At 42.9% G+C, this 15,107-nt stretch overlaps 16 non-coding genes across 16 annotated transcripts; 8 read left to right on the top strand and 8 right to left on the bottom strand.

Annotated features, from left to right (window-relative positions):
* The first annotated feature begins 1,455 nt into the window (after nt 1–1,455).
* On the top strand, nt 1,456–1,542 carry trnay-gua (transfer RNA tyrosine (anticodon GUA)). The gene is given in 2 exon segments: nt 1,456–1,492; nt 1,507–1,542. It is a non-coding gene; the product is annotated as a tRNA-Tyr (tRNA).
* A 517-nt stretch (nt 1,543–2,059) lies between these two features.
* trnaw-cca (transfer RNA tryptophan (anticodon CCA)) lies at nt 2,060–2,131 on the bottom strand. The gene has a single exon. It is a non-coding gene; the product is annotated as a tRNA-Trp (tRNA).
* Nucleotides 2,132–3,312: 1,181 nt separating this feature from the next.
* On the top strand, nt 3,313–3,399 carry trnay-gua (transfer RNA tyrosine (anticodon GUA)). Its single transcript is given in 2 exon segments — nt 3,313–3,349; nt 3,364–3,399. It is a non-coding gene; the product is annotated as a tRNA-Tyr (tRNA).
* A 517-nt stretch (nt 3,400–3,916) lies between these two features.
* trnaw-cca (transfer RNA tryptophan (anticodon CCA)) lies at nt 3,917–3,988 on the bottom strand. The gene has a single exon. It is a non-coding gene; the product is annotated as a tRNA-Trp (tRNA).
* Nucleotides 3,989–5,169: 1,181 nt separating this feature from the next.
* Nucleotides 5,170–5,256, top strand: trnay-gua (transfer RNA tyrosine (anticodon GUA)). Its single transcript is given in 2 exon segments — nt 5,170–5,206; nt 5,221–5,256. It is a non-coding gene; the product is annotated as a tRNA-Tyr (tRNA).
* A 517-nt stretch (nt 5,257–5,773) lies between these two features.
* trnaw-cca (transfer RNA tryptophan (anticodon CCA)) lies at nt 5,774–5,845 on the bottom strand. Its single transcript has one exon. It is a non-coding gene; the product is annotated as a tRNA-Trp (tRNA).
* Nucleotides 5,846–7,026: 1,181 nt separating this feature from the next.
* Nucleotides 7,027–7,113, top strand: trnay-gua (transfer RNA tyrosine (anticodon GUA)). Its single transcript is given in 2 exon segments — nt 7,027–7,063; nt 7,078–7,113. It is a non-coding gene; the product is annotated as a tRNA-Tyr (tRNA).
* A 517-nt stretch (nt 7,114–7,630) lies between these two features.
* On the bottom strand, nt 7,631–7,703 carry trnaw-cca (transfer RNA tryptophan (anticodon CCA)). Its single transcript has one exon. It is a non-coding gene; the product is annotated as a tRNA-Trp (tRNA).
* A 1,181-nt stretch (nt 7,704–8,884) lies between these two features.
* Nucleotides 8,885–8,971, top strand: trnay-gua (transfer RNA tyrosine (anticodon GUA)). Its single transcript is given in 2 exon segments — nt 8,885–8,921; nt 8,936–8,971. It is a non-coding gene; the product is annotated as a tRNA-Tyr (tRNA).
* Nucleotides 8,972–9,488: 517 nt separating this feature from the next.
* Nucleotides 9,489–9,560, bottom strand: trnaw-cca (transfer RNA tryptophan (anticodon CCA)). The gene has a single exon. It is a non-coding gene; the product is annotated as a tRNA-Trp (tRNA).
* A 565-nt stretch (nt 9,561–10,125) lies between these two features.
* On the top strand, nt 10,126–10,212 carry trnay-gua (transfer RNA tyrosine (anticodon GUA)). The gene is given in 2 exon segments: nt 10,126–10,162; nt 10,177–10,212. It is a non-coding gene; the product is annotated as a tRNA-Tyr (tRNA).
* Nucleotides 10,213–10,729: 517 nt separating this feature from the next.
* On the bottom strand, nt 10,730–10,801 carry trnaw-cca (transfer RNA tryptophan (anticodon CCA)). Its single transcript has one exon. It is a non-coding gene; the product is annotated as a tRNA-Trp (tRNA).
* Nucleotides 10,802–11,982: 1,181 nt separating this feature from the next.
* Nucleotides 11,983–12,069, top strand: trnay-gua (transfer RNA tyrosine (anticodon GUA)). The gene is given in 2 exon segments: nt 11,983–12,019; nt 12,034–12,069. It is a non-coding gene; the product is annotated as a tRNA-Tyr (tRNA).
* A 517-nt stretch (nt 12,070–12,586) lies between these two features.
* trnaw-cca (transfer RNA tryptophan (anticodon CCA)) lies at nt 12,587–12,658 on the bottom strand. Its single transcript has one exon. It is a non-coding gene; the product is annotated as a tRNA-Trp (tRNA).
* Nucleotides 12,659–13,839: 1,181 nt separating this feature from the next.
* On the top strand, nt 13,840–13,926 carry trnay-gua (transfer RNA tyrosine (anticodon GUA)). Its single transcript is given in 2 exon segments — nt 13,840–13,876; nt 13,891–13,926. It is a non-coding gene; the product is annotated as a tRNA-Tyr (tRNA).
* Nucleotides 13,927–14,443: 517 nt separating this feature from the next.
* Nucleotides 14,444–14,515, bottom strand: trnaw-cca (transfer RNA tryptophan (anticodon CCA)). Its single transcript has one exon. It is a non-coding gene; the product is annotated as a tRNA-Trp (tRNA).
* Between the last annotated feature and the right edge of the window lie 592 nt (nt 14,516–15,107).

Genomic DNA, 15,107 nt, shown 5'->3' with positions numbered 1-15,107 from the left:
TAAAACTGCTCGATCTTGCAGGTTTGCACTGCACAACATCAGAAAGATCAGGCCCTTCCTAACAGAGCACGCTGCACAACTCCTCGTCCAGGCCCTGGTCATTTCCAGGCTGGACTACTGCAATGCTCTACTAGCTGGTCTTCCAGCATGTACAATCAGGCCTCTACAAATGATTCAGAATGCAGCAGCACGCCTGGTCTTCAATGAACCAAAAAAGGCCCATGTCACACCTCTCTTCATATCCCTTCACTGGCTACCAGTGGCGGCTCGCATTAAGTTCAAGACACTGATGCTGGCATATAGGACAGCCACCGGCTCATCACCTGCATACCTACGTTCACTACTACGAATTTACACTCCCTCTAGATCTCTGAGATCCTCTAATGAAAGACGCCTCGTTGTACCACCACAGAGAGGCATGAAATCACTTTCCAGAACATTCTCGTTCAATAGTCCTGCCTGGTGGAATGACCTTCCCTCCCATATCCGGAATGCACATTCCCTAACTGCCTTCAAGCGACTTCTGAAAACCCATCTCTTTCGACAATATTTGACTCAATAATAAAAAAAAAAAAAAAAAAAAAAAAACCTTCTCTCTTTTCTTGATCTTCCCTCTCTATCCAGTACTTATCTAACAATGCCGATATATGGTATTTTTGAGCACTTCCTAGGTTGACCTGCCTCCTTAGGACGAATCACTTGTTGCATCCCCAATTGTAAGTCGCTTTGGATAAAAGCGTCTGCTAAATGAATAAATGTAAATGTAAATGTAAATGTGTACCCCAACAGTGTTGCCAGACGTACGATAATTATCGTATTTGTACCATAATTTTGACCTCTGTACGATGTACGATCAATAATACCACAATGTACGATAATTTCTGAATTTTGTGACACCATGGTCGTTGTAATTATAGAGCTTCTATTCTCAAAGATGTAGTTGTGTGGATCCTACGTCTAACTTCATGATTGTGAGGAGACGTGAACGTGGTGTTACGCATCCAATCTTACGTCTTCTCAACCAATCATCGTGGAGAATGGCTCTCTCTCACGAGCACAAGTTAACGTTCCTGTCGCACTTAGGTCAGTTGTTTCAAAACTGAGGTTGTTAGTTTAAAAATAAAGTATAGAAATTGAGTGCTGAAAAGGATAAATAGCTGTAACATCTAGATAAATAGCTGTATTTTGAACGTTTGACTCGGGTAAGATAATTAGTTTTTATCATTACAATAAGGTATAGAAAATGAGTGCTGAAAAGGACAATAGCTGTAACATCTAGATAAATAGCCGATCTTTATTTTGAACGTTTGACTTAAATATGATAATTTTCTCCCAAATACGATAATTTTGAGCTTCTGGTACGATACTTGGACATTTCCAATCTGGCAACACTGTACCCCAAGACACCACAAACCTATCTGGTGTTTCCTGCTTAAGCCACCTTTTGTCATCCTGCCTTCGATAGCTCAGCTGGTAGAGCGGAGGACTGTAGATGATACATTGGCTATCCTTAGGTCGCTGGTTCGATTCCGGCTCGAAGGAGCTGGCTTTTGAATTCGGCACGTAGATGTTTCCACGATTTCTTCAGAGATTGCAGGGCAAGATATGCAAAAGCAACACGTCAAGAGGCAGATCTGTCCCAGTACACAATGACAGGAATGGTTATTACATGAGATCTCAGGCTTAATAAAAATAACAGGTCAAGATACAAATCTATCACAGTACACTGGTGATTTTCAATCCTGATCCTGGGGACCCCCTGCTCTGGGCTGTGTTTCCCAAAAGCGTTGCAATCCTTCATACAACGTAGACGCATTGAAACCAATAGAGTTGCAATCAACTTAGGCTTACGATGACTCTGGAAGACGCGGCCCTGCATTTTTGTCTGTCTCCTTTTTCTGACACACCCAGATGAGCTCATGGAGCTCTCTCCTAACTAGCTAATGATCTTAATCAGGTGTGTTTAATAAGGGAGACATACAGAGCGGTGGGATTGGAAACCACTGCAGCACACAACGACAGGACTTCTTTTCACATTAGAAGTCAACAAGAAATCACGTGACCCCGACGTGATTTGAACACGCAACCTTCTGATCTGGAGTCAGACGCGCTACCGTTGCGCCACGAGGTCCTGAACCCAGAGGTGATGTATTTTGCTTAACCCCCTTGACACAGAATGCAACTCAGTAAATATACGGTGCTCAAGGAACACTCTTGATGTTGGACTTTATACTCAGGAGATCAAAAACAGATCGTCTGACCTCAAGGTGATTTGGAGCCAGACACTCTACCGTTGCACTACAAGATAGCGGAAAAATTATTTAGTGTTTCATGCTAAAGCACTTTGATAAACTATGCAAATCCGCTAGTCTTTACACTCACAAAGTCAAGAACAGTTCGCTTGACCTCAACTTAATTGGAACACGCAACCTCCCGATCCGGGGTCAGGCGCACTCTGTCGCGGCCACGAGGTCGAGAAAACAAGTCTGCGTTCCTTGCTTAATTGCTTTGATTCAATTTGCAAATCAGTCACGGTAAAGGGCTGTAGACTTTATACTATGGATGTCAAGAAGAGATCAACTGATGTGATTGGAACCTGCAACCGTCTGATCTGGATTCAGCCAAGCTACCGTTGTACCCCAACAGTGTTGCCAGACGTACGATAATTATCGTATTTGTACCATAATTTTGACCTCTATACGATGTACGATCAATAATACCACAATGTACGATAATTTCTGAATTTTGTGACACCATGGTCGTTGTAATTATAGAGCTTCTATTCTCAAAGATGTAGTTGTGTGGATCCTACGTCTACCTTCATGATTGTGAGGAGACGTGAACGTGGTGTTACGCATCCAATCTTACGTCTTCTCAACCAATCATCGTGGAGAATGGCTCTCTCTCACGAGCACAAGTTAACGTTCCTGTCGCACTTAGGTCAGTTGTTTCAAAACTGAGGTTGTTAGTTTAAAAATAAAGTATAGAAATTGAGTGCTGAAAAGGATAAATAGCTGTAACATCTAGATAAATAGCTGTATTTTGAACGTTTGACTCGGGTAAGATAATTAGTTTTTATCATTACAATAAGGTATAGAAAATGAGTGCTGAAAAGGACAATAGCTGTAACATCTAGATAAATAGCCGATCTTTATTTTGAACGTTTGACTTAAATATGATAATTTTCTCCCAAATACGATAATTTTGAGCTTCTGGTACGATACTTGGACATTTCCAATCTGGCAACACTGTACCCCAAGACACCACAAACCTATCTGGTGTTTCCTGCTTAAGCCACCTTTTGTCATCCTGCCTTCGATAGCTCAGCTGGTAGAGCGGAGGACTGTAGATGATACATTGGCTATCCTTAGGTCGCTGGTTCGATTCCGGCTCGAAGGAGCTGGCTTTTGAATTCGGCACGTAGATGTTTCCACGATTTCTTCAGAGATTGCAGGGCAAGATATGCAAAAGCAACACGTCAAGAGGCAGATCTGTCACAGTGCACAATGACAGGAATGGTTATTACATGAGATCTCAGGCTTAATAGAAATAACAGGTCAAGATACAAATCTATCACAGTACACTGGTGATTTTCAATCCTGATCCTGGGGACCCCCTGCTCTGGGCTGTGTTTCCCAAAAGCGTTGCAATGCTTCATACAACGTAGACGCATTGAAACCAATAGAGTTGCAATCAACTTAGGCTTACGATGACTCTGGAAGACGCGGCCCTGCATTTTTGTCTGTCTCCTTTTTCTGACACACCCAGATGAGCTCATGGAGCTCTCTCCTAACTAGCTAATGATCTTAATCAGGTGTGTTCAATAAGGGAGACATACAGAGCGGTGGGATTGGAAACCACTGCAGCACACAACGACAGGACTTCTTTTCACATTAGAAGTCAACAAGAAATCACGTGACCCCGACGTGATTTGAACACGCAACCTTCTGATCTGGAGTCAGACGCGCTACCGTTGCGCCACGAGGTCCTGAACCCAGAGGTGATGTATTTTGCTTAACCCCCTTGACACAGAATGCAAATCAGTAAATATACGGTGCTCAAGGAACACTCTTGATGTTGGACTTTATACTCAGGAGATCAAAAACAGATCGTCTGACCTCAAGGTGATTTGGAGCCAGACACTCTACCGTTGCACTACAAGATAGCGGAAAAATTATTTAGTGTTTCATGCTAAAGCACTTTGATAAACTATGCAAATCCGCTAGTCTTTACACTCACAAAGTCAAGAACAGTTCGCTTGAACTCAACTTAATTGGAACACGCAACCTCCCGATCCGGGGTCAGGCGCACTCTGTCGCGGCCACGAGGTCGAGAAAACAAGTCGGCGTTCCTTGCTTAATTGCTTTGATTCAATTTGCAAATCAGTCACGGTAAAGGGCTGTAGACTTTATACTATGGATGTCAAGAAGAGATCAACTGATGTGATTGGAACCTGCAACCCTCTGATCTGGATTCAGCCAAGCTACCGTTGTACCCCAACAGTGTTGCCAGACGTACGATAATTATCGTATTTGTACCATAATTTTGACCTCTGTACGATGTACGATCAATAATACCACAATGTACGATAATTTCTGAATTTTGTGACACCATGGTCGTTGTAATTATAGAGCTTCTATTCTCAAAGATGTAGTTGTGTGGATCCTACGTCTACCTTCATGATTGTGAGGAGACGTGAACGTGGTGTTACGCATCCAATCTTACGTCTTCTCAACCAATCATCGTGGAGAATGGCTCTCTCTCACGAGCACAAGTTAACGTTCCTGTCGCACTTAGGTCAGTTGTTTCAAAACTGAGGTTGTTAGTTTAAAAATAAAGTATAGAAATTGAGTGCTGAAAAGGATAAATAGCTGTAACATCTAGATAAATAGCTGTATTTTGAACGTTTGACTCGGGTAAGATAATTAGTTTTTATCATTACAATAAGGTATAGAAAATGAGTGCTGAAAAGGACAATAGCTGTAACATCTAGATAAATAGCCGATCTTTATTTTGAACGTTTGACTTAAATATGATAATTTTCTCCCAAATACGATAATTTTGAGCTTCTGGTACGATACTTGGACATTTCCAATCTGGCAACACTGTACCCCAAGACACCACAAACCTATCTGGTGTTTCCTGCTTAAGCCACCTTTTGTCATCCTGCCTTCGATAGCTCAGCTGGTAGAGCGGAGGACTGTAGATGATACATTGGCTATCCTTAGGTCGCTGGTTCGATTCCGGCTCGAAGGAGCTGGCTTTTGAATTCGGCACGTAGATGTTTCCACGATTTCTTCAGAGATTGCAGGGCAAGATATGCAAAAGCAACACGTCAAGAGGCAGATCTGTCACAGTGCACAATGACAGGAATGGTTATTACATGAGATCTCAGGCTTAATAAAAATAACAGGTCAAGATACAAATCTATCACAGTACACTGGTGATTTTCAATCCTGATCCTGGGGACCCCCTGCTCTGGGCTGTGTTTCCCAAAAGCGTTGCAATCCTTCATACAACGTAGACGCATTGAAACCAATAGAGTTGCAATCAACTTAGGCTTACGATGACTCTGGAAGACGCGGCCCTGCATTTTTGTCTGTCTCCTTTTTCTGACACACCCAGATGAGCTCATGGAGCTCTCTCCTAACTAGCTAATGATCTTAATCAGGTGTGTTCAATAAGGGAGACATACAGAGCGGTGGGATTGGAAACCACTGCAGCACACAACGACAGGACTTCTTTTCACATTAGAAGTCAACAAGAAATCACGTGACCCCGACGTGATTTGAACACGCAACCTTCTGATCTGGAGTCAGACGCGCTACCGTTGCGCCACAAGGTCCTGAACCCAGAGGTGATGTATTTTGCTTAACCCCCTTGACACAGAATGCAAATCAGTAAATATACGGTGCTCAAGGAACACTCTTGATGTTGGACTTTATACTCAGGAGATCAAAAACAGATCGTCTGACCTCAAGGTGATTTGGAGCCAGACACTCTACCGTTGCACTACAAGATAGCGGAAAAATTATTTAGTGTTTCATGCTAAAGCACTTTGATAAACTATGCAAATCCGCTAGTCTTTACACTCACAAAGTCAAGAACAGTTCGCTTGAACTCAACTTAATTGGAACACGCAACCTCCCGATCCGGGGTCAGGCGCACTCTGTCGCGGCCACGAGGTCGAGAAAACAAGTCGGCGTTCCTTGCTTAATTGCTTTGATTCAATTTGCAAATCAGTCACGGTAAAGGGCTGTAGACTTTATACTATGGATGTCAAGAAGAGATCAACTGATGTGATTGGAACCTGCAACCGTCTGATCTGGATTCAGCCAAGCTACCGTTGTACCCCAACAGTGTTGCCAGACGTACGATAATTATCGTATTTGTACCATAATTTTGACCTCTGTACGATGTACGATCAATAATACCACAATGTACGATAATTTCTGAATTTTGTGACACCATGGTCGTTGTAATTATAGAGCTTCTATTCTCAAAGATGTAGTTGTGTGGATCCTACGTCTACCTTCATGATTGTGAGGAGACGTGAACGTGGTGTTACGCATCCAATCTTACGTCTTCTCAACCAATCATCGTGGAGAATGGCTCTCTCTCACGAGCACAAGTTAACGTTCCTGTCGCACTTAGGTCAGTTGTTTCAAAACTGAGGTTGTTAGTTTAAAAATAAAGTATAGAAATTGAGTGCTGAAAAGGATAAATAGCTGTAACATCTAGATAAATAGCTGTATTTTGAACGTTTGACTCGGGTAAGATAATTAGTTTTTATCATTACAATAAGGTATAGAAAATGAGTGCTGAAAAGGACAATAGCTGTAACATCTAGATAAATAGCCGATCTTTATTTTGAACGTTTGACTTAAATATGATAATTTTCTCCCAAATACGATAATTTTGAGCTTCTGGTACGATACTTGGACATTTCCAATCTGGCAACACTGTACCCCAAGACACCACAAACCTATCTGGTGTTTCCTGCTTAAGCCACCTTTTGTCATCCTGCCTTCGATAGCTCAGCTGGTAGAGCGGAGGACTGTAGATGATACATTGGCTATCCTTAGGTCGCTGGTTCGATTCCGGCTCGAAGGAGCTGGCTTTTGAATTCGGCACGTAGATGTTTCCACGATTTCTTCAGAGATTGCAGGGCAAGATATGCAAAAGCAACACGTCAAGAGGCAGATCTGTCACAGTGCACAATGACAGGAATGGTTATTACATGAGATCTCAGGCTTAATAAAAATAACAGGTCAAGATACAAATCTATCACAGTACACTGGTGATTTTCAATCCTGATCCTGGGGACCCCCTGCTCTGGGCTGTGTTTCCCAAAAGCGTTGCAATCCTTCATACAACGTAGACGCATTGAAACCAATAGAGTTGCAATCAACTTAGGCTTACGATGACTCTGGAAGACGCGGCCCTGCATTTTTGTCTGTCTCCTTTTTCTGACACACCCAGATGAGCTCATGGAGCTCTCTCCTAACTAGCTAATGATCTTAATCAGGTGTGTTTAATAAGGGAGACATACAGAGCGGTGGGATTGGAAACCACTGCAGCACACAACGACAGGACTTCTTTTCACATTAGAAGTCAACAAGAAATCACGTGACCCCCGACGTGATTTGAACACGCAACCTTCTGATCTGGAGTCAGACGCCCTACCATTGCGCCACGAGGTCCTGAACCCAGAGGTGATGTATTTTGCTTAACCCCCTTGACACAGAATGCAACTCAGTAAATATACGGTGCTCAAGGAACACTCTTGATGTTGGACTTTATACTCAGGAGATCAAAAACAGATCGTCTGACCTCAAGGTGATTTGGAGCCAGACACTCTACCGTTGCACTACAAGATAGCGGAAAAATTATTTAGTGTTTCATGCTAAAGCACTTTGATAAACTATGCAAATCCGCTAGTCTTTACACTCACAAAGTCAAGAACAGTTCGCTTGAACTCAACTTAATTGGAACACGCAACCTCCCGATCCGGGGTCAGGCGCACTCTGTCGCGGCCACGAGGTCGAGAAAACAAGTCGGCGTTCCTTGCTTAATTGCTTTGATTCAATTTGCAAATCAGTCACGGTAAAGGGCTGTAGACTTTATACTATGGATGTCAAGAAGAGATCAACTGATGTGATTGGAACCTGCAACCGTCTGATCTGGATTCAGCCAAGCTACCGTTGTACCCCAACAGTGTTGCCAGACGTACGATAATTATCGTATTTGTACCATAATTTTGACCTCTATACGATGTACGATCAATAATACCACAATGTACGATAATTTCTGAATTTTGTGACACCATGGTCGTTGTAATTATAGAGCTTCTATTCTCAAAGATGTAGTTGTGTGGATCCTACGTCTACCTTCATGATTGTGAGGAGACGTGAACGTGGTGTTACGCATCCAATCTTACGTCTTCTCAACCAATCATCGTGGAGAATGGCTCTCTCTCACGAGCACAAGTTAACGTTCCTGTCGCACTTAGGTCAGTTGTTTCAAAACTGAGGTTGTTAGTTTAAAAATAAAGTATAGAAATTGAGTGCTGAAAAGGATAAATAGCTGTAACATCTAGATAAATAGCTGTATTTTGAACGTTTGACTCGGGTAAGATAATTAGTTTTTATCATTACAATAAGGTATAGAAAATGAGTGCTGAAAAGGACAATAGCTGTAACATCTAGATAAATAGCCGATCTTTATTTTGAACGTTTGACTTAAATATGATAATTTTCTCCCAAATACGATAATTTTGAGCTTCTGGTACGATACTTGGACATTTCCAATCTGGCAACACTGTACCCCAAGACACCACAAACCTATCTGGTGTTTCCTGCTTAAGCCACCTTTTGTCATCCTGCCTTCGATAGCTCAGCTGGTAGAGCGGAGGACTGTAGATGATACATTGGCTATCCTTAGGTCGCTGGTTCGATTCCGGCTCGAAGGAGCTGGCTTTTGAATTCGGCACGTAGATGTTTCCACGATTTCTTCAGAGATTGCAGGGCAAGATATGCAAAAGCAACACGTCAAGAGGCAGATCTGTCACAGTGCACAATGACAGGAATGGTTATTACATGAGATCTCAGGCTTAATAAAAATAACAGGTCAAGATACAAATCTATCACAGTACACTGGTGATTTTCAATCCTGATCCTGGGGACCCCCTGCTCTGGGCTGTGTTTCCCAAAAGCGTTGCAATCCTTCATACAACGTAGACGCATTGAAACCAATAGAGTTGCAATCAACTTAGGCTTACGATGACTCTGGAAGACGCGGCCCTGCATTTTTGTCTGTCTCCTTTTTCTGACACACCCAGATGAGCTCATGGAGCTCTCTCCTAACTAGCTAATGATCTTAATCAGGTGTGTTCAATAAGGGAGACATACAGAGCGGTGGGATTGGAAACCACTGCAGCACACAACGACAGGACTTCTTTTCACATTAGAAGTCAACAAGAAATCACGTGACCCCGACGTGATTTGAACACGCAACCTTCTGATCTGGAGTCAGACGCGCTACCGTTGCGCCACGAGGTCCTGAACCCAGAGGTGATGTATTTTGCTTAACCCCCTTGACACAGAATGCAAATCAGTAAATATACGGTGCTCAAGGAACACTCTTGATGTTGGACTTTATACTCAGGAGATCAAAAACAGATCGTCTGACCTCAAGGTGATTTGGAGCCAGACACTCTACCGTTGCACTACAAGATAGCGGAAAAATTATTTAGTGTTTCATGCTAAAGCACTTTGATAAACTATGCAAATCCGCTAGTCTTTACACTCACAAAGTCAAGAACAGTTCGCTTGAACTCAACTTAATTGGAACACGCAACCTCCCGATCCGGGGTCAGGCGCACTCTGTCGCGGCCACGAGGTCGAGAAAACAAGTCGGCGTTCCTTGCTTAATTGCTTTGATTCAATTTGCAAATCAGTCACGGTAAAGGGCTGTAGACTTTATACTATGGATGTCAAGAAGAGATCAACTGATGTGATTGGAACCTGCAACCGTCTGATCTGGATTCAGCCAAGCTACCGTTGTACCCCAAGACACCACAAACCTAATTGGGTTTTCTTGCTTAAGCCACCTTTTGTCATCCTGCCTTCGATAGCTCAGCTGGTAGAGCGGAGGACTGTAGATGATACATTGGCTATCCTTAGGTCGCTGGTTCGATTCCGGCTCGAAGGAGCTGGCTTTTGAATTCGGCACGTAGATGTTTCCACGATTTCTTCAGAGATTGCAGGGCAAGATATGCAAAAGCAACACGTCAAGAGGCAGATCTGTCCCAGTACACAATGACAGGAATGGTTATTACATGAGATCTCAGGCTTAATAAAAATAACAGGTCAAGATACAAATCTATCACAGTACACTGGTGATTTTCAATCCTGATCCTGGGGACCCCCTGCTCTGGGCTGTGTTTCCCAAAAGCGTTGCAATCCTTCATACAACGTAGACGCATTGAAACCAATAGAGTTGCAATCAACTTAGGCTTACGATGACTCTGGAAGACGCGGCCCTGCATTTTTGTCTGTCTCCTTTTTCTGACACACCCAGATGAGCTCATGGAGCTCTCTCCTAACTAGCTAATGATCTTAATCAGGTGTGTTTAATAAGGGAGACATACAGAGCGGTGGGATTGGAAACCACTGCAGCACACAACGACAGGACTTCTTTTCACATTAGAAGTCAACAAGAAATCACGTGACCCCGACGTGATTTGAACACGCAACCTTCTGATCTGGAGTCAGACGCGCTACCGTTGCGCCACGAGGTCCTGAACCCAGAGGTGATGTATTTTGCTTAACCCCCTTGACACAGAATGCAACTCAGTAAATATACGGTGCTCAAGGAACACTCTTGATGTTGGACTTTATACTCAGGAGATCAAAAACAGATCGTCTGACCTCAAGGTGATTTGGAGCCAGACACTCTACCGTTGCACTACAAGATAGCGGAAAAATTATTTAGTGTTTCATGCTAAAGCACTTTGATAAACTATGCAAATCCGCTAGTCTTTACACTCACAAAGTCAAGAACAGTTCGCTTGACCTCAACTTAATTGGAACACGCAACCTCCCGATCCGGGGTCAGGCGCACTCTGTCGCGGCCACGAGGTCGAGAAAACAAGTCTGCGTTCCTTGCTTAATTGCTTTGATTCAATTTGCAAATCAGTCACGGTAAAGGGCTGTAGACTTTATACTATGGATGTCAAGAAGAGATCAACTGATGTGATTGGAACCTGCAACCGTCTGATCTGGATTCAGCCAAGCTACCGTTGTACCCCAACAGTGTTGCCAGACGTACGATAATTATCGTATTTGTACCATAATTTTGACCTCTATACGATGTACGATCAATAATACCACAATGTACGATAATTTCTGAATTTTGTGACACCATGGTCATTGTAATTATAGAGCTTCTATTCTCAAAGATGTAGTTGTGTGGATCCTACGTCTACCTTCATGATTGTGAGGAGACGTGAACGTGGTGTTACGCATCCAATCTTACGTCTTCTCAACCAATCATCGTGGAGAATGGCTCTCTCTCACGAGCACAAGTTAACGTTCCTGTCGCACTTAGGTCAGTTGTTTCAAAACTGAGGTTGTTAGTTTAAAAATAAAGTATAGAAATTGAGTGCTGAAAAGGATAAATAGCTGTAACATCTAGATAAATAGCTGTATTTTGAACGTTTGACTCGGGTAAGATAATTAGTTTTTATCATTACAATAAGGTATAGAAAATGAGTGCTGAAAAGGACAATAGCTGTAACATCTAGATAAATAGCCGATCTTTATTTTGAACGTTTGACTTAAATATGATAATTTTCTCCCAAATACGATAATTTTGAGCTTCTGGTACGATACTTGGACATTTCCAATCTGGCAACACTGTACCCCAAGACACCACAAACCTATCTGGTGTTTCCTGCTTAAGCCACCTTTTGTCATCCTGCCTTCGATAGCTCAGCTGGTAGAGCGGAGGACTGTAGATGATACATTGGCTATCCTTAGGTCGCTGGTTCGATTCCGGCTCGAAGGAGCTGGCTTTTGAATTCGGCACGTAGATGTTTCCACGATTTCTTCAGAGATTGCAGGGCAAGATATGCAAAAGCAACACGTCAAGAGGCAGATCTGTCACAGTGCACAATGACAGGAATGGTTATTACATGAGATCTCAGGCTTAATAAAAATAACAGGTCAAGATACAAATCTATCACAGTACACTGGTGATTTTCAATCCTGATCCTGGGGACCCCCTGCTCTGGGCTGTGTTTCCCAAAAGCGTTGCAATCCTTCATACAACGTAGACGCATTGAAACCAATAGAGTTGCAATCAACTTAGGCTTACGATGACTCTGGAAGACGCGGCCCTGCATTTTTGTCTGTCTCCTTTTTCTGACACACCCAGATGAGCTCATGGAGCTCTCTCCTAACTAGCTAATGATCTTAATCAGGTGTGTTCAATAAGGGAGACATACAGAGCGGTGGGATTGGAAACCACTGCAGCACACAACGACAGGACTTCTTTTCACATTAGAAGTCAACAAGAAATCACGTGACCCCGACGTGATTTGAACACGCAACCTTCTGATCTGGAGTCAGACGCGCTACCGTTGCGCCACGAGGTCCTGAACCCAGAGGTGATGTATTTTGCTTAACCCCCTTGACACAGAATGCAAATCAGTAAATATACGGTGCTCAAGGAACACTCTTGATGTTGGACTTTATACTCAGGAGATCAAAAACAGATCGTCTGACCTCAAGGTGATTTGGAGCCAGACACTCTACCGTTGCACTACAAGATAGCGGAAAAATTATTTAGTGTTTCATGCTAAAGCACTTTGATAAACTATGCAAATCCGCTAGTCTTTACACTCACAAAGTCAAGAACAGTTCGCTTGAACTCAACTTAATTGGAACACGCAACCTCCCGATCCGGGGTCAGGCGCACTCTGTCGCGGCCACGAGGTCGAGAAAACAAGTCGGCGTTCCTTGCTTAATTGCTTTGATTCAATTTGCAAATCAGTCACGGTAAAGGGCTGTAGACTTTATACTATGGATGTCAAGAAGAGATCAACTGATGTGATTGGAACCTGCAACCGTCTGATCTGGATTCAGCCAAGCTACCGTTGTACCCCAACAGTGTTGCCAGACGTACGATAATTATCGTATTTGTACCATAATTTTGACCTCTGTACGATGTACGATCAATAATACCACAATGTACGATAATTTCTGAATTTTGTGACACCATGGTCGTTGTAATTATAGAGCTTCTATTCTCAAAGATGTAGTTGTGTGGATCCTACGTCTACCTTCATGATTGTGAGGAGACGTGAACGTGGTGTTACGCATCCAATCTTACGTCTTCTCAACCAATCATCGTGGAGAATGGCTCTCTCTCACGAGCACAAGTTAACGTTCCTGTCGCACTTAGGTCAGTTGTTTCAAAACTGAGGTTGTTAGTTTAAAAATAAAGTATAGAAATTGAGTGCTGAAAAGGATAAATAGCTGTAACATCTAGATAAATAGCTGTATTTTGAACGTTTGACTCGGGTAAGATAATTAGTTTTTATCATTACAATAAGGTATAGAAAATGAGTGCTGAAAAGGACAATAGCTGTAACATCTAGATAAATAGCCGATCTTTATTTTGAACGTTTGACTTAAATATGATAATTTTCTCCCAAATACGATAATTTTGAGCTTCTGGTACGATACTTGGACATTTCCAATCTGGCAACACTGTACCCCAAGACACCACAAACCTATCTGGTGTTTCCTGCTTAAGCCACCTTTTGTCATCCTGCCTTCGATAGCTCAGCTGGTAGAGCGGAGGACTGTAGATGATACATTGGCTATCCTTAGGTCGCTGGTTCGATTCCGGCTCGAAGGAGCTGGCTTTTGAATTCGGCACGTAGATGTTTCCACGATTTCTTCAGAGATTGCAGGGCAAGATATGCAAAAGCAACACGTCAAGAGGCAGATCTGTCACAGTGCACAATGACAGGAATGGTTATTACATGAGATCTCAGGCTTAATAAAAATAACAGGTCAAGATACAAATCTATCACAGTACACTGGTGATTTTCAATCCTGATCCTGGGGACCCCCTGCTCTGGGCTGTGTTTCCCAAAAGCGTTGCAATCCTTCATACAACGTAGACGCATTGAAACCAATAGAGTTGCAATCAACTTAGGCTTACGATGACTCTGGAAGACGCGGCCCTGCATTTTTGTCTGTCTCCTTTTTCTGACACACCCAGATGAGCTCATGGAGCTCTCTCCTAACTAGCTAATGATCTTAATCAGGTGTGTTCAATAAGGGAGACATACAGAGCGGTGGGATTGGAAACCACTGCAGCACACAACGACAGGACTTCTTTTCACATTAGAAGTCAACAAGAAATCACGTGACCCCGACGTGATTTGAACACGCAACCTTCTGATCTGGAGTCAGACGCGCTACCGTTGCGCCACGAGGTCCTGAACCCAGAGGTGATGTATTTTGCTTAACCCCCTTGACACAGAATGCAAATCAGTAAATATACGGTGCTCAAGGAACACTCTTGATGTTGGACTTTATACTCAGGAGATCAAAAACAGATCGTCTGACCTCAAGGTGATTTGGAGCCAGACACTCTACCGTTGCACTACAAGATAGCGGAAAAATTATTTAGTGTTTCATGCTAAAGCACTTTGATAAACTATGCAAATCCGCTAGTCTTTACACTCACAAAGTCAAGAACAGTTCGCTTGAACTCAACTTAATTGGAACACGCAACCTCCCGATCCGGGGTCAGGCGCACTCTGTCGCGGCCACGAGGTCGAGAAAACAAGTCGGCGTTCCTTGCTTAATTGCTTTGATTCAATTTGCAAATCAGTCACGGTAAAGGGCTGTAGACTTTATACTATGGATGTCAAGAAGAGATCAACTGATGTGATTGGAACCTGCAACCGTCTGATCTGGATTCAGCCAAGCTACCGTTGTACCCCAACAGTGTTGCCAGACGTACGATAATTATCGTATTTGTACCATAATTTTGACCTCTGTACGATGTACGATCAATAATACCAC

Source organism: Garra rufa, unplaced genomic scaffold (assembly GCF_049309525.1).
Source record: "Garra rufa unplaced genomic scaffold, GarRuf1.0 hap1_unplaced_032, whole genome shotgun sequence".
In the NCBI taxonomy this organism is placed as follows: domain Eukaryota; kingdom Metazoa; phylum Chordata; class Actinopteri; order Cypriniformes; family Cyprinidae; genus Garra; species Garra rufa.
This window is presented reverse-complemented; position numbering and strand designations above follow the sequence as displayed.